Below are 17429 nucleotides of genomic sequence, written 5' to 3' on the forward strand. Positions count from 1 at the left end.
CATGATTGTTTCAGATTATCGTTTCAGCTGCAATATGCTGTCATAGCAAAGCTTGCCTGATTTTTGTTCATTCATTAGGTAAGTCTTTACTGAACTCTTATCAAAGAAGATAGCCATGGCCAACTTAATTAAGAGGCAGATTTATTTTTTTAATTGAGATATAATTGACATGTATAACATTGTATTAGTTTTAGGTATACAACATAACGCCTTGATAATTGTTTATATTTCAAAATGACTACCACAGTAAGTTTAGTTAACATCCATCACCACATACAGAAACAATGTTTTTGCGTGTTGAGAACTTTTAAGGTCGACTCTCTTATCAACTTTCAAACATATAATAGAGTTTTGTTAACTATAGTCACCATGCTAGACATTACACTCCCAGATTTAAATTTTTATCCACTAACCATAGTGTAGAAACTTAATGAAGCCTATGCAACTCTAATTCCACCATTAATTTGTATCTGAAAGAACAAGCGGGATATATTTTAGTGTATCAGATAACCTGAGTATTAGCCATTTAGAATATGAAATAGGACTTACAGAAGTTGCAAAGATTTCGAAGTCACAGAGGGACACAATCAGATGTGTGAAAGCATATCTCGTATTTCTGGATTAGCTGCATTTTTATGCATGTCAGGTGAAATATCAGAGGAAAAGGAAAAAGAATTTCAGTCATCAGTTTACATGAATAGCAGGGTTCAACCAATCTAAGTAGTCCCTGTCAGGCTGGGCCAGAATGTCCTTAGATAATCAAGTGTGGCTTTTTGGTACAGAATTATTATCCCAAAGGGGACCTGTTGAAACAAGCCCATTTGTGCTGTTGCACAGCACAACCTTTGGTGCTTTAACTTTCCCTTTCTTCCCTTAGAAGGCAGATCTGTGGCATACTGGAAAGGGCACATGCTTTGTGGCCAGCCATGTCTGGATTTGAGTCCTGTTCTGATGCATACCAGCCAGTGTGTGATTTGTGTGTGTTTCATAGCTTCTGAGCCTCTGATTTCTACTGCATAAATGAGCCTGGTGATGCTCACTTCATGGAGTGAAAGGAGCTTAGATAACACACTAGCCGCAGAGCCAGGGTTTAATTCCTACTGGCTAATATTTTTGCAGAGACATCAAGGCCATTTCTTGTTAACCAAATGAACCAATTGGCGTCATGAGCCAGAGATCCCTCAGCAACTGGTTAGCACTAATTATAAACTCTTTTAAAATTAGTACTATCAGCATATAGTTAGGCAGTTACTAGCCACTAATTCTTTCCCACTTTCACATTTCATAACGGTGGTCTGTTTAGAGCAGTGATTGAAAAACAAAAAGAACTTCAGAATTTGTAAAGAAGCTTTATGTTGCTTTATTGGTTTCAGAAAAGGACAGTGAGTACTGTTCTAAGAAAAAAACACAGACACTTTTGAAAGTACTAGAAGTGCACTGAGTAGGGAAAGGGTAGAAACACAGGAGAAAAGTACATTATTTTAAAATACTTTTAAATCATATTAAAAGCCACATGCTAAGCTTTGTGGTTGGTTGGTTTTTGTTTGTTTGTTTGTTTGTTTGTTTGTTTTGTCACTGTTTGCCACTGAGTGACTGCCAGGGTTTGTCTTTTCATTTGGTCCATGGAGACCCAGCTCCTGCCATTTTGGGAGTGAGGTGCATTGAGCTCCCATCTGTTGGATTCATTCTACCTCTTAAACTTAGGTAGATAACAGATGAAATATTTTGTAATCTAAAGTAACTCAGTGGAAATTCTGGGTAAGCATGACACTTGAAGCCCCCATTATCTCTAGCTGCTTCCCTCAGGCCATAAACATGCTAAATTCATCCTGTCCTAAGGTAACTTGATGATGACTTGGCATCCCCACTCAGTTGCTGCTGCTGCAGCCAAGAGCATGTAATCCTCTCTGACTGTACCCATTTTCTCCGCTCTTATTCATATTCAACCTTCTGAACTTCCTGCCACTCTCTTGAAATTGTCCCTATCCAGCTAGAGGAAGGTGCTGCTTGCTTGGGGCTCATCATAGACTTAAGAGAGGGGACCATCCCAGAGCCCCCCACAGGGGTCTACCTTCTTCGAAGCTGACATTAACGGAACAGCCCTCTGCAAGCCCCACCAGTGGTCCCGCCATTACCAACCTTTTCCGGTGGAGGTGGGAAGCAGCAGGAGTTGAAGTGAGCTAGGGGATGGGAGCAGGAGTCATCCAAAGGACAAACGACCCATACCTGGAAGTCACTAGTTACCATGATCAAAAACAAACAAACAAACAAACAAACAAACAAAAAACAAAAAACAAAACCACTGGCCATTTGTCATCAAAGTCTGTATTTCTTCTCTGGAAATTCATTTGTATTTTAAATGCTCTATTTAAAATACAGATTTCTCTGGGGCACCTGGGTAGCTCAGTAGGTGAGCATCTGCTTTAGGCTCAGGTCATGATCCTGGGGTCCTGGGATCAAGTCACACATGAGGCTCCCTATGGGGAGCCTGCTTCTCCCTCTGCTTATGTCTCTACCTCTCTCTGTATCTTTCATGAATAAATAAATGAAATCTTAAAAGAAAATAAAAATAAATGCTCTAAATCTCAAATTACCTGAGTTCCTTAAAGGTACAATGATCATATTCTCTTAGTTTCAATGAACAGATAAATTTGTTTGCTTTATGATGGCACTTGGGTTTTCGTTTGAAAAATTCAGAGGAAGAGCCCCTCTGACTTTCGTTCACTTCCTAATTACACTAATTTTATTTGATTGATAGATTAGGCTCTGGGGGAAAGAGAAAGCAGGGGCAGAGAGGCCACAATGCAATCCCTTATTCTCAGCTCCAGACAGCACAGGAAATCCTCAATTAAATTGTACCACTTCCCTCAGCACTCAATAAAACACATGCATTATATTTAGTATCTTTCAACTCATTTATAATAATGATTTTATGTGAAATGGTGCAACAAACTCATTCCTTCTAGACCTTCTTTTTATTATTATTGCAAAATAATGCGTGCTTCCTGCAAAAAAAAAAATCAAAAGCGGAGGGGAATAAATCATTAAAATTTAAAGTTTCCTTCTGTCTCCCTAAGGTTTTCATTAGAAAGCTTCCTGAAACAGTTGCTTTCAGTTTCAGGAGGTAGATAAGAGAACATCTCCTTACTCACAGCAAGGAAACTATGCATTTCACATTGTGCTGGGGCTTCTTCTTGACACTATGAGAAAGGAAATAAGATTCCTCTGGCCCACGTAGGACACAGATGCAGCAGCGCAGCATCTCAGAGAGGGAGGAAATCTGGCTGTGGGTATGCTATAGAATTTTTTCTTCTGATGCAAGGTCTGACTGAGAACAATGTCTGCCTTGTACATACCCTCTCAGGAAGGGTTGACTGGACCCTGACAATTAGTAGCTTGGCACATAGCATTCTGAATTGGTGGCCCAATAAGGATCTGGAATGGGTTTTCCTTCTACCTCCACGCCCTGGCCTGGGCTGCCATAACGTTACAAGAGGAAGAACCCTTTGCTCTGGAAGGAGCTATCCACGGCCAAGCGGCACACCACCTAGAGGCCTGGTTGGAGCATAGTCATAGGGACTTGATTCTGTGGTGAGCATCTGAAAAGAACCATCTCCACCTCCAGGACCTGCTCAGCCTACTGTGAAGGGACAGACCAGTCCCATCTAGTTCCAGTGTTCTCTACCCTGACCTGGATCTAGGTGTATGATTCTTCTAGGACTGTGGGTGTCCCTGACACTCTGTCACAGGCAAAGATAGCAAGGCCTTCGGTTCTGTCATCAGCTAGCCCTGGTTTGCAGGCTTAGCTGCCAGCATTAAGTCTGTTCCCGTCCAGGTAGAGAAAGAGAACTTTCAGAGAGACTTAGGACAAAAAAGAAAAAAAAAATGCAGAGATTCAGGGTAAAACTCTCTTCAGAGGTGCTATTTAATTTAGATGAATATTTTCTCCCTCAAAATGACAGATTGAGTTTTGGAAGGGTAGGATCCCTGACAAATACACCCACTTCATACATTGTCAAAACAGTCTTAGAGATTGTGTTCTAAGAAAACATCATAATTCTGTTATTTTCCATATTTCCTTGGTTATGCTTTATGATGAAACTGGAAGAAACTGGTTGACAGGACACTATTTCTCAAAATTCTGTAATCCTGATGGTTTCTAGTTGGATTTCAAGTAAGTAAGAAGAAACCAGTAAACATCAGCATCCAGGTATTCTAATGATTGAATAAAACTTTTAGATGTCTGGTAAACTTTTTTATAAATTTTCTGGAAAAAAAAAAGCTTTTTAATTTTAATGGCAGTTTTCGTGTCAGAAGGCTATTTGGCTACAAAATTTGCTCAACAATCATTGTTGCACTTATAAAGATAATATGTTAGAACTAAATATAATTTATACTAATGAGAGAAAATTTCCACTAATTTTAGGATATATTATATCTGCCTGATGACTTTTTAAGATATTTGAAATACCTTAATCGTCTTTATGGTTTCTTATACACCGAGAATATTTTATCTATCATCCAGATCATTGACATCAGGCCTAAGCTGCCCATAGTAAAAGGCAGGAGAAATTTATCTTCTTGAACCCCTTTTATTTCAAATGTACCTGTACAAAGTGAGTGCTCAATAAATAGTTGATAAATTGGAAGGGACCACTTAAACTGCCAAGAGTTTAAATAGTTTTACAATCTGACTTGTTGGGGACTTAATCTTTATACTTTGCTTTTTTGCATTTAGAGAGGAAATAGAAAAAAAGATATGCTATTTGGGGAAAGTAACATTTGAGTCTAAATCCTAGCTCCTAGCCATGTGAATTTGGACAAGTTCATGTACTCTCTGGGGCTCTATGTGCTTATCCGTTAAAGGCAGATAATGATACTTTCTCAGAGTCAGAGGGATTGGTTAAGATTCCATATGAAAGCACCAGCTCAGGTTCTAAGTGTGTAGCAAATGCCATTTCCTTCTTTTTACCTTTATGTGGTCTAATCAACCTGTCCTCTACAGGTGTTAACAAAAAATTATAACAAATATTGAAGCAGTATGTTCTTTCTCTTAAGTTACAATAGGAGGGTAACATAGATAGATTTATTCACTCATATATTCTCCAGCTCATCCATTCAGCCTTTTAACAAACACTGAGTACCTAAATCTGCCAATCACGGTGCAAAGCAATGAGGTTTACAAAGAAATAAGACATGAATGACCCCTCCTTCCAAGAGCTTTTCAGTTGCCCCCACTGCAGTTCATCTGCTTTCCAACTGAGGAGAGAAAGGAGAAATCGATCAAAGAGTTGGGGGGAAATAAAAAGGTAAAAACAAAGAGAAAAATTTGTTCTTTTTACATTCTTAAAAACTGGTGTAAAGGGACATCTAGGTTGCTCAGCGGTTGGGCGCCTGCCTTCGGCTCAGGTCATGAGGATCCAGGGTCCAGGATCAAGTCCTGCATCCGGCTCCCTGTGGGGAGGCTGCTTCTCCTTCTGCCTGTCTCTCTGTCTCTTTCTGCATGTCTCTCATGAATAAATAAATAAATCTTTAAAAAAAAGCTGAAGTAAAAATGAAGAATTTATAAATAACAATTATTATTATTGTAGAACAAATTATGCTGTGTAGAGTGTACCAGAGAAAATTGTGCTATTATCTTCTGTTTGTAAGAGTCAAACCGAAATTAAGTTAACCTTTGGTGTATGGAATGTACTCTGAATTTTTCATTGAAGTGAATAATATTTTGCTGTTTGTCTCATCCTATTTTTCTGAAAGTTTCTTTGACTTGTTCTTTTCTGAGTTGACATATAATTTACAGGCTATAATTTGTTGATATCATCTGATTCATAAACTCTCCCTTTTCAAAAAATGTTCCCATCATTGAGGTGAGTAGCATTATGTTCCTTTACACTTACTTGGTGTGCTACTTTTGAAGCCAGGATGTGCCCAGAGTGATGGCTTCTGTAGTTCCCTTTACACATTTTTACTATCTTTTGAGAATATCTCTTTCCCCAGCTTTAAATTTCAGATCAGGAACAAAGCCTGTGTCTTTTTGGGGGCATAACAGTAGTACTGATGTACTACTGAACAAGAAATATTTGTTTTCACCTGACGTGGAAGGAAGGGGGAAGAGGTACTCATTAGAGTTGTTTCACAGTGTTGAGCAAGATAGGGTAAGCAAGACGGCTTCCCAGGACTCCTTTCTGTTCTTTCTACCACCCCTACAATGCAGGAAGGAGCTTGATTCTCACAGCTATCTGCAGGGAGGAATCTTTAGGCATTCTCACCTGTAGTTATCTGTCACTATTGGTAGCATGATTTTTTTAACATGGAAATAGGTGTTTTTTTAATGGAAAAAAACCTTTTTATCTCAAACTTAAGTACATGATTTAGTGAGAGAAAAGAAAGTCTGATAAGGTCCAATAATTAATATTGTTGGTGCTAGATTCTATTCTTGACTCTAGTACAATCTAAGCTCATTTCTAAAGAACATTCTGTACCCAGCAGGTTACTCTTCTTTCCTGGAAAGCCATTAGAGTCCTGCCAGGCAGTCCCAACTGGCCACACTCAGAGCATGGGAGCTGAGAAATAGCCTTGGCACCATGCTCAAGGTCACAACCACCAGCAGCTCTGACAGCCTCTGTAGAGCACTCATCTCTTTGCCATCTTCAGCTTTAGTCTCTTGGGTACCCATGCTCCAGCACCTCAGTGTCCTGCCATGGGGTCTTTGAACAAGGGCAGTCATATCTGGCTCCTCACCCAAGGGTATGAGATCTACTATCTCTTCTTAAGTTCAGAACAAGCAAATAGCTAAGATGAAAATATGTCAGAAATTAGCTTTAGTGTATCTGCTGCTCTTAGGCAAGTTTAGGCATTAAAAGAGAACATGCAAACCAACAAACAAGCAAAACATTAGGTAGAACAGTTTTCTCAATCATTTTTTTAGAATCAGGATCTTTTCCTTTTCGTTCATGGATACTACAATGTTGCAAGATTTCATCTGCAAAGAAGACTGCATGCTACATTAATTAAGTTTGACTTCCTACTCAGGCTTCTCTTCATATCACATAAATATGTCCCCTTTTATTATAGTAATAAACATGTTTTCTGTTTTTATTATTTAAGGATGCAAGTAACAATCCACCAGAGCTTTAAGCAATACAAGGTGGTAAACGGATTTGCTAAGTTCTTGATGTTCCAACCAAAAATGAAGAGTTTTGACAATGTTGTTGGACTGTGAGGGCTTATCATTTTAATTTAGCTTTTTAAAGATGTAAAAAGAAAATTGCTCCAGGATTCTCACCCCTCTGCAATTACTGTTCTTACTGAACCCCAGTTTTCTGAACTTCTCAAGCTGGGTATCCCTGGTTAGAGTTTGTCAAAAATAGACTTAGGCTTTGACCTCCCCATTTCCTGTGGGTAGCTTCAGTTTCTGTGGGTTGATGTTCATGGAGCAGTCAAAATGATACAAACATGATGTTCTGTCCTCCTAAAAGAAGAGTTTTCTATTGCATGAGGTGTGCTAGGATTCTTACCGTACATAACGTCGGATGGAAAATGTAGGAGAAAAAAGGACCAGGAAGGTAAGGACCTGAGTTGAAAGAACGAGAAAAATTCAGTTCTCCTTATAGATTTTTTCACTCTAAGTGCCATTCATAGAGATTTGGTATCCATGGAGACGAGTGCAGGGCATGCTAAGGTTACATATTCTCTGCAGATACAGAAAGCTAGCTCTCCAATCTGATGCTACGTTTAGGAGTAGCAGAGGGAAAGCATTTGGGAAAAGTGTTGAATAATTAATTGAGCACCTAACATGTGCAGGGAACATGATTTGCAAAATGAAGATACAAAATATACAATGAATGATGATAAATATGGAATCAATTATTTCCATGTAGGAGTCTCGGCAATCTTTAGCATTCTGGCTTTTCTTAAATTCATCAAATTACCTATAAAAATATGAGAAAATGGTCCTGCCATAAATTTACATTTCACCTGCTGCTTTGGGAGAAAATAAAATATTATCAAATATAAGCAGAAATTTCCCTGAAAGTTATTTTATAATTGAATGATAAACAAGGAAGCAAGGATTCCCAGAAACTGAAGAAGATCGTAACAGCATTGTGTTGCAGGATAGTGACCAGAAATGAGGCAAAGCTGGGGAGAAGGGAAAATAATTGAGAGAAGCCAGTGTTCAACAGAATGACAATTTAATCAGAGGCGAAAGAGCTGTCACCACAGAGTGCATTTGGAGGAAGAGAGAGTAAGGAACAGTCTGGAAAGAAGGACCCATTCAAGGAAGTTGATGTAGGTTATGACCAGGAATGGGAAGTTCATGGAGCTTGCTGTGAAAGTCAGAGAGGAAGCACCCCTTGGGATGATAGGAATTCACTGGGCTACAACTCTGCCTGAACTCAAGGATAAATCATAGAGAAGCCAGCTAGAAAGAATTCTGCTTTCTTAACTATCAGTGGAATTGGGCAAGAGCGTTCTGGCATAGAAGAATGCCAGAAGAATAAGCCTGGGTGTCTAGAGAATGAGGAAAATGAATTAAAAGCTTAACATTGTTCAAATTGCACTTAGGGAATGATATATACAGATCAATTTTATAACCTTTTAAGAAATTAGAAAGTTTCTGGCTCCTGGTGCTTATTTATTGGTCAGTCCATGTGTGAGATACGGGTGTTTCTTTAATCTCTAGCAAACATGGAGAAAGTGGTAAAGTCAGTATTGATTTGAGATCATGCAGCACAGAAAATGTGGGGTTGCTTGTGCCATGGCAACAAGCAGACATGGGAGATAATAGGGAGAAAAAAATTGACCACTCTAGAGAAAAATGTATCCATATTTTCAGTCTCTTGCTGAAATATTTCCCTAGCCATTTTTTTAAACCTAAGAAGGAAGAATATTTTCCTGTTGCCAAATATCTACCTCAATAAATAAAACTGCCCTACAAGGCATTTAAGAGGCTGTATGCACATGTCTGCAGGTTCACATACTAAACATTTGAAATAAATTTCATGTTACAAAAATAATTTTACATGTGATTTATTTAACGCTATTTGACTTAAACATTTTTTCCCTAAATTCTACTTAACACATCAGTTAAAACCAACATAGCAGATTCATACTGTGCCAGGCATCTGCACTTGCTCCTCTCTTGAGATAAATGTCCAAAGTTGTGATTGTGATGGTATGTCTGAAGAGGAAAGTCATTACATAGCTCTGGGGTCTTTTATAGAGGGATTCTGTAGTATATGTGGCAAATGCTTAGCCATATCTACATTGATGCAATAATTGTAAAAGTTGGCTATTGCCCCAACCGGGAAGCTGCCAGATACATACACTTGTTCTATTTCTTATTTCTTAAGATTGGTTAAAGAAATTTAATGACATTGGGATAAGAGACCTGAGGTGAATTAAATCAGCCCCTCTTTAATATAAGGATCTGTTTCTCAGGGAATATCTGACTTGCCATCATTAAGAGGCATCTCCTTCTCATTTCACTGTTTATATCCACATTGTATATACCAGTTCTGCATGTATCTTTGTTGTTCTCCTGTGGTTCCCCAAATAAACGTAAAGGTGGAGTTTCCTGCTGTTTGCAACCCTTCCTGAGACATAATTTCGTATAGCTCTTCTTTAATGCTAGGTGAAATATCTGCTCTACTGCCCTGACCACTCACATCTTTGTCCTTCTGCAAAATAAGAACCTCATGCCTTGATCACTCAATAAAATATCCAACTTCTTTCCCCTGGGTTCACATAATCCAGATTCCCAATACAGTTTAAATGCTTTTGGCTTCCAGCATAGTTGTGTTGTTGTAAGGACGTCCTTAGAGTCGTTTTGAATTACATCCTTTGACTCACATAATACTTCAGCCACTCCCATTTGCTTATCAATTTAGTCATTAATGGCTACAAACTGATGACTTACTGAATGTCGGGCACTGTGCTAGGTGCTGAGAACACATTACACAGCTAATTAGATCCAGTCTGCTTACTACCTACTGGTGGTATATCACTGACTTAAGAAAGGCATGTGTGTGCTTCCCCAAAATACAAGTAAAATATTTTCCTACTCCCTAGTTGGTTCCTCTAAGATAACATGTGAGTTGAGCCCTTGTTAATTGGAATTCAAGTTTTAAATGCCCTCATGCATGTAAATCTTATAAAATTTATTAAGGAATCCTGTAAAGATAATAATCAAACTTTAATTTTTATTATGAATTTTAACTTTTGCAATGATAATTTTCTTAACATTGATCAATTTTACAATAACTCAAAAATTAAAGCATTTAAAAAGGCAAAAAACTAATCTTTGCAAATGGAATCTATTTTAAATGCACAAAGGGTCATTGTTATTTAAAAGAATCTTGATATAACATTGCAAAGGAAGTTAGCTATAAACTTATTTGTAATAAATTAAGATTTTTAAAGAAAGCAAAACCTTTAGCAATGTAAAAAAATTAATCGACAAAAAAACAGAACATAAATTAGAGGCACAAATACACATTGATATTATGAAAAGAAACACAGAAGCAATCCAACACACAAAACCCTTTACCTCTTCTGTTCTAAAGAAGCAACTTTCCCCAGAGTCTTTGCCTTAGGATCTAAGCTCTAGTGTGTATTGGTCTGCTCTGGCTGCTGTAACAAAATGCCACAGATGGAGTGGCTTAAACAACAGAAATGAATTTCCTCTTAGTTCTGAAGGTTGGAAGCCCAAGATCGAGATGTCATAGGGTTGATTTTATTCTATGTCCTCTCTCCTCAGCTTGTAGATGAATGTTTTCTCCTTTTGTCTTCAGATGGTCTTCCCTTTGTACCCATATGTGTCCTAATTTCTTCTTATAAGGACACAGGTTAAAAAAAAAAAAAAAAAGGACACCAGTTACATTGTATTAGTGCCCATGCTGCTGACCTCCCTTTAACTTAATCACCTCTTTAAAGGCCATTTCTCCAAATAAGGTCAGATTCCAAGGTACTGGGAAGTTAGGACTTCAACATATGATTTTGGGGACACACAATTCAGCCTATAACATGGCATGTCTCTAGATGAGAAAACTCCAGTGTGAAAGTAAATAGCCATTGGAGTCATGATGCAACCTTTTTTTTTTCCTTCTATAAAAAAACTTTCATGTGGCTTAGGTTATCAGATAACTGACCTGTTCAGAATAGGCACTTACTAAAGATTTGCTATTGACATAATAACAGCTCCACCTTAGACAATAGAGAATAGAGGAATGGAAAATGGATCCACAAAATGGGTGGAAAATGAGTGAAGAATGAGGCTAGAAAATGCTGCTAAGGAGCTGCCTTCTAGAAGCTATGTGCCCAGGGAGCTAGATGAAGAAGGTGGTAGCTGCAGAGAAAAGATTCCTGGTACCAGTGGGCTGATGGAGAGTCCAGTCACACATAAGAAAGGGAATTATCAGGGCACCTGGGTGACACAGTTGGTTAAGCACTTGACTCTTGATTTTTGGCTCAGGTCATGATCTCAGAGTTGTGAGATTGATTTCTGCATTGGGTTCTGTGATGATATGGAGCCTGTTTAAGATTCTCTCTTTCCTTCTCCCTTTGTCCCCACTCTCTCCCTCTCAAATAAAATAAAATAAATTTTAAAAAGGAGGTAACCAAAGCTAAATTGTGATTCACAGATTTGCTCTGATGGATAATGGTTGATGATAGGCATTAAATGATAGAGTTTAGAGGGTTTTTTGCTTCTTGCCTCCAATTGTGCTTTCTATTTGATATTTTTGCTGTAATTCTAAGCTAAATTAGCACTTTGGAAACATGGTCTCCAAAGATAGTCTGTTGATTTGGGAAACAGTTTTGCTGAAAGAAAATTAGTGGTAGAAGCAAAAGAGAAAATAATTTGAAATGTGAACTTTTAAATTCAGAGAAAGAAAATCCAATAGTAGGCAAATATTTCTCTCCTGTCAAGATTTAAGTAATTCATTTGTAATGAACTGTGCTGCTGATGATATAAGCTTCCAGCTCATAATAGGCACTCAATAAGTATCTGTAAATATCATTTACTTTATGCTTGACAAAAACTTTCCTATGAAGAAGTAAAAATTCCTTTTTTTAAAAATTTTTTTAAATTTTTATTTATTTATGATAGTCACAGAGAGATAGAGAGAGAGAGGCAGAGACACAGGCAGAGGGAGAAGCAGGCTCCATGCACCGGGAGCCCGATGTGGGACTCGATCCCAGGTCCCCAGGATCGCGCCCTGGGCCAAAGGCAGGCGCCAAACCGCTGCGCCACCCAGGGATCCCTAAAAATTCCATTTTTAAAGGCATTAAGATGTGCTCTTACTGCATTGTTATTCTATCACCAACAGGAAGGAGGACACAAATTGGCGATGAGGTTATGGTGAAAAAGAAAGGAGAAGGTGGTATGATGAAATTTACATCAATTGACAGAAATGTGGAGATGATAGATGAGAAAGGGTAGTGCACCAGAGGGTCAGTGCAGGACTCTGGTGAGGAGAACACTAAGCTTGAGGGCTCTATACCATCTGAGAAGGGCTGAGAGAGAGGGTAATAGCCTGCCCCAGACTCCATGGAGGTTGTTAGAGATTATATCCATCTTAACTTTCAAAAGAAAATTTCTAAATTTTAAAACTCTGTTTACCTTTCTTGAAAGAAAATTTTCCTTGAATTCTACACTTTGTCCTTTTTTTTTTTTTTTTTTTAAGAGAGATGGGGCAGGGGAAGAGAGGAACAATGGGAGATGGAGAGAGAAAATCCCAAGCAGGCTCCACACTCAGTGAAGGGCTCCACACAAGGCTCCATCTCACGACCCTGAGATCATGACCTGGGTAAGCAAGAGTTACTTGCTTAACCAACTTACCCACGCAGGTACCCCTCTTTGTCCATATTTTTAAAGGCTTCTCTTCATTTGTCTAGCCCCTTCAACATTGGTGTTCCTTTTGGCTTATTTCCCCGGCCTTCTCTGTTTTTTAAATCTGATGGAGATTTATTTACTAATGTGTAGTAATGTATATGTGTTTATATAGGTTGAAAATACCTTTATTTATAATGTATTTGATCATACAGCAGACTCTAACTTTGGCATAAGATGTTCTATCAATGTTCTTTGTTGTGGCTTTGGCTTTTTAAAGGTCTTTCCTACTTTGAGGTCATTATATATCCAGACATTTTTTCTGGCCACTTTATAGTTTTGGCTTTTCATGTTCAAGTGTTTATATTTGTAATTGGATTTTGGAATGAATCTAAGTTTAACTTACTTGGATCAGACAAGGGAGGGAGGGCACATTGTCTATGACCATCTTCCTACTCCCAGGGTGTCAGATGAATCAGAAGTGAAGAACATGTGAGAATTTAGGAAATTTTGTGTGCTTACATGTTTGTCAAGAAGGACATTATGGACATTTGAGGCATTTGAGAAGGACACATGAGGACATTATGAGGCAATTGAGGAGACTAATGAAAATATTTACACAATCTCACAATTATAAAGTTTCCTTTCCCTCTCCATCTTGGGGAGCGATGATACTAGTAAATGTATGTGTGTTTTTTGCAGTTCACAGGGTATTAATATGTTGGAGTACTATGTAAATGTAAAGAAGTCATAAAAACATTTATTACGTTGGTATATAAAAAAATGGCTAGCCTTGTCCCCACCTAGTTTCTGAAGTAGTCCATTCCTTCTTCACTCACTCAAAACACCACCTTTATCATATGTTAAACTTGGTATACATGTTGATTCACTTTTAGGCTTTGTCTGTTATATTGATTTATTTTTCTATTTATTTACACCTACATCAATAACCTGATGTTTTAATTTCATAGCAGTTTAGCAGCTATAAAAGATTTTGTTTTGTTTTCCTCTCAGCAGATATAGCATTATTAACTATATTTTACATCTTGAAACACAATTTTCCTTAGATTCTATGGATACCACATCCTCCTTTCTTTTTATGTTGCCACTTTTTGTCCATATTTTTATAGGTTTCTCTTCCTTTGTCTAGCTCTTAAATATTGTGCTCCTTTTGGTTTCTTTTCAGATCCTTTTCTATTCTCATGCTAGGCACACTTTGAGTGATTCCATCAGTACATATGGCTTATTTCAACAGTATAATGGTACTCAAAACTGTTCTCCTGACCTACGTTTTTCTGCTGAGTTATATAACAACATATCCATCTTCACTTTGATATTGAGTTCCAAACTGAACTTATCATGTTCCCTGCCAAACCTAATTCAGTAAATGGCACCCATTTTCCATGGCTGAAACTTGAGTCTTGTCCTTGATTGTCTTGTTCCTTATTCTCATCCCATAGTAAGCCTTTCAGGTTTCACCTTCAAGCCATCAGCAAATCCAAACAACATTAAATCTTCTCATATCTCTCCATCCACATTACCATCACCCTCATCCAAGCTACTATACTTCCCTCCTGGACCTCCTGTCTCCAGACTTCCCTCACCTAATCTCTACATAATTGCCAAAGTCCTGTTTCAAAATATGAATTTCATCATGTCCTTTATTGTTTGAAAGTTTTCAGTATATCCCCATTTCTTTTAGAACACAGACTCAATTTCTTATATAACTAAAAAACCCCATACTATCTTCACTTCTTTTATTTTTACTTTTTATTTATTTATTTGAGAGAAACAGAGAGTGTGCCTGCATACACGAGAGTGGGGAAAGGGCCAGAGGGAAAGAATCTCAAGCAGACTCCCCACTGAGTGCAGAGCTTGTCATGGGGCTGGATCTCAGGACCCTGAGATCATGACCTGAGCCAAAGTCAGATTGAGCCACCCAGGTGCCCCCTGTCTTTACTCCTTATCACTCCAGCCAAACTGAACTTGCTTGGGTCTCAGCAATACTCATCTTCACCTGTCCATGTTTGTGTCATTTCATCACACAATACTTTTGTCCCCTCCCTTTTTATTGGAGCAGTCTCTATTCATTTCAGGTATCCCTCCCTTTTACCAAAGTACCTTTTACTTATCCTTTAGAATTCATCTCAGATGTCATTATTTTCAGGAAGAAGCCTTTATTGAGTTAAAAATCTGGTGTTGGTTTTTCTCCCATATACTCCCAAATCACCCTGAACTTCCCCTAGCACATTACTTACTCCATTGTATTGTAATCACATGTTTGTCTGTACTCAGCACTAGACCATTCAGCTCATAGGAATACACTACTGCTCATTTTAATTCCCTACTTGCAAACCTTTGATAATTCCTCATTCCCTAATGAGTAAAATTCAAATTTTAGATTGAACTTTCTATAATTTTTCACTACCATGTTGGTAGATCACTACCTACCATATGTTGAGTTCACAATATATCACTCCCTTCCCATATTCTATACTCTCATATCCTTATACTTAACCTACAGGTCAGTCTCTCAACATAACATGTCTTCCGGGTTCGGGACAAATGGAATCTCAGACATTACGCAAAGTCTTCCCCTTGTGAGAAATAATCTCCCCTTTCTTTGAATTTCCATTATGTCTTTTCCATCTTTAGAGCCGTTATTGCATCTTTCCTCTTATTATTATTATAAAAACATGTATATTACCCTTAAAGCCAAGTATATGACTTTTAAAGGTAGAGATCACATCTGTTGATCCCTGTCAACCCCAGTAGTATGTTGAACATATATCACTGGGTTCTGCCAATAATTTATACTCAATAAGTACTCTTTGAACAAATTTAATATCTGTAAGATCACTGTGAAATTTATCTTTCTTGAGATGCAGCAGAAGAAGAATCATATTGTCTATTCCATTAATGGAGAAAATAGAGAGTTAAATTAAAAAGGAAAGAAAATGACTAAGAGTGGTCATTTCTATGAGTCATGAGCTATTTAAAAAGGGAATTTGGGAAGAAAATGAAGATGCTGAAGTAAGGTGGCTTACTGGATTATTTTTATAACTAATAAATTGCAGAAAATGTGGTCACTTCAAATGTTATGCTTCAAAGAACACTCCAAAATCTATGTTAAACAATGGTGCCTCAGAAAACCAGTTAGTATTTTAAACACAGTAGTCTTAGATAAATATTACTGTGTTTGGTGGAGATGATCAGATAGATATAGGCACAGACATAGATATATACTTAAAGGCTTTCAAGCTGCAAGTGGTGAAATATTTATATGAGGGAGAGGAGAGCTGACAGTCACCTCTAGGAAACATTGACATTGTATATTGAATTTGTTAGAACTCTTCCTGTTATAAGGAACAGAAAGCTAACTGAAATGATTGCAAGCAGAAAATGAGAATTCATGACTCAGGTAGCTGTATTAGTCCATTCAGTTGCATAACAAAGTATCATGTCTGGGTACCTAAACAATAGAAATTTATTTTCTCACAGTTCAGGAGATTGGAAGACCAAGATCAAAGTGCTAGCAGAGTTAGTTTTTGGTGAGAGCTCTCTTTGTGGCTTGCAGAAGCTGCCCTTTGGCTCTGTTCTCTCATGCTGGAGACAGAGCTCTGCTATCTCTTCCTCTCTAAGGGCATCAAACCTATTGGATTAGGTTTCCACCTTTATGACCTCATTTAACTTTAAGTACCTCCCTATAGGTCCTATCTCCAATTACAGCCATTTTGTGGATTAGGGCTTTAACATATGAACTGCTGTGTGTGCTGGGGGTAGGGTAGGAACAATTCAGTCCACACCACCGACTGTTGGAACTTGACTTCTGAGAGGCCACTATCTTGGCGGTGTGTATCTCCATGGCCACTCCTTTCTGGTCTCCTTTGCTAGATCATCCTCAATTTCCCAAAACCTAAATATTGGAAGATCCTAGAGTCTAGAATTTGAGTCTATTCTCATTCACTAAATGATTTCATGCCTTCCCATAGCTTTCAATAGCATTTAATTTGCCATTAGCTCCCCAGGATTATATCCAAACTGCCCATATATAACATTTCTCTTTGGATGTCTCATGGGTATTGTAAAGGTAACATGCTTTCTGGTATCACTTTAATTCATAACAACTAAACTCAAATAAGCCCCTAGTGCTCCAGGCCATCATATTATACTTCTGTGATGACCTGTGCTTTTATTCTTTTGGATGACTATTTCACATCGTCTCTCCTCAAACCTTCACCACTCTTTCCATCCTTTCTCTTAGCCAATAGTCCTAATTCCTACTTTACTGAGAAATCAGAAATCACAGAGAACTTTCACAATCTTGCACTTCCACCAATGGTGAGCAATACCTCTACTGTTTACTCTGCCTTCTCTTCTGTGGATGACTCTGTGGATTCCAAGTTCTGGATGACTCATCCATGCTGCTTTCTAAAGCCAATCACTGTATACTGGTGTTCGATCATTGCTGTAACAGACTAACACAAACTCTATTAGTTCATAGACCTGTAGGTGGCTTGGCTAGGCACTCTGTTTAGTCTGAAAAGGCTGAAAAGAAGGTGTCATCAGGGCTGTGTTTCTTTCTTGAGGTTCTAGG

Source organism: Vulpes lagopus, chromosome 2 (assembly GCF_018345385.1).
Source record: "Vulpes lagopus strain Blue_001 chromosome 2, ASM1834538v1, whole genome shotgun sequence".
NCBI classification, from domain to species: domain Eukaryota; kingdom Metazoa; phylum Chordata; class Mammalia; order Carnivora; family Canidae; genus Vulpes; species Vulpes lagopus.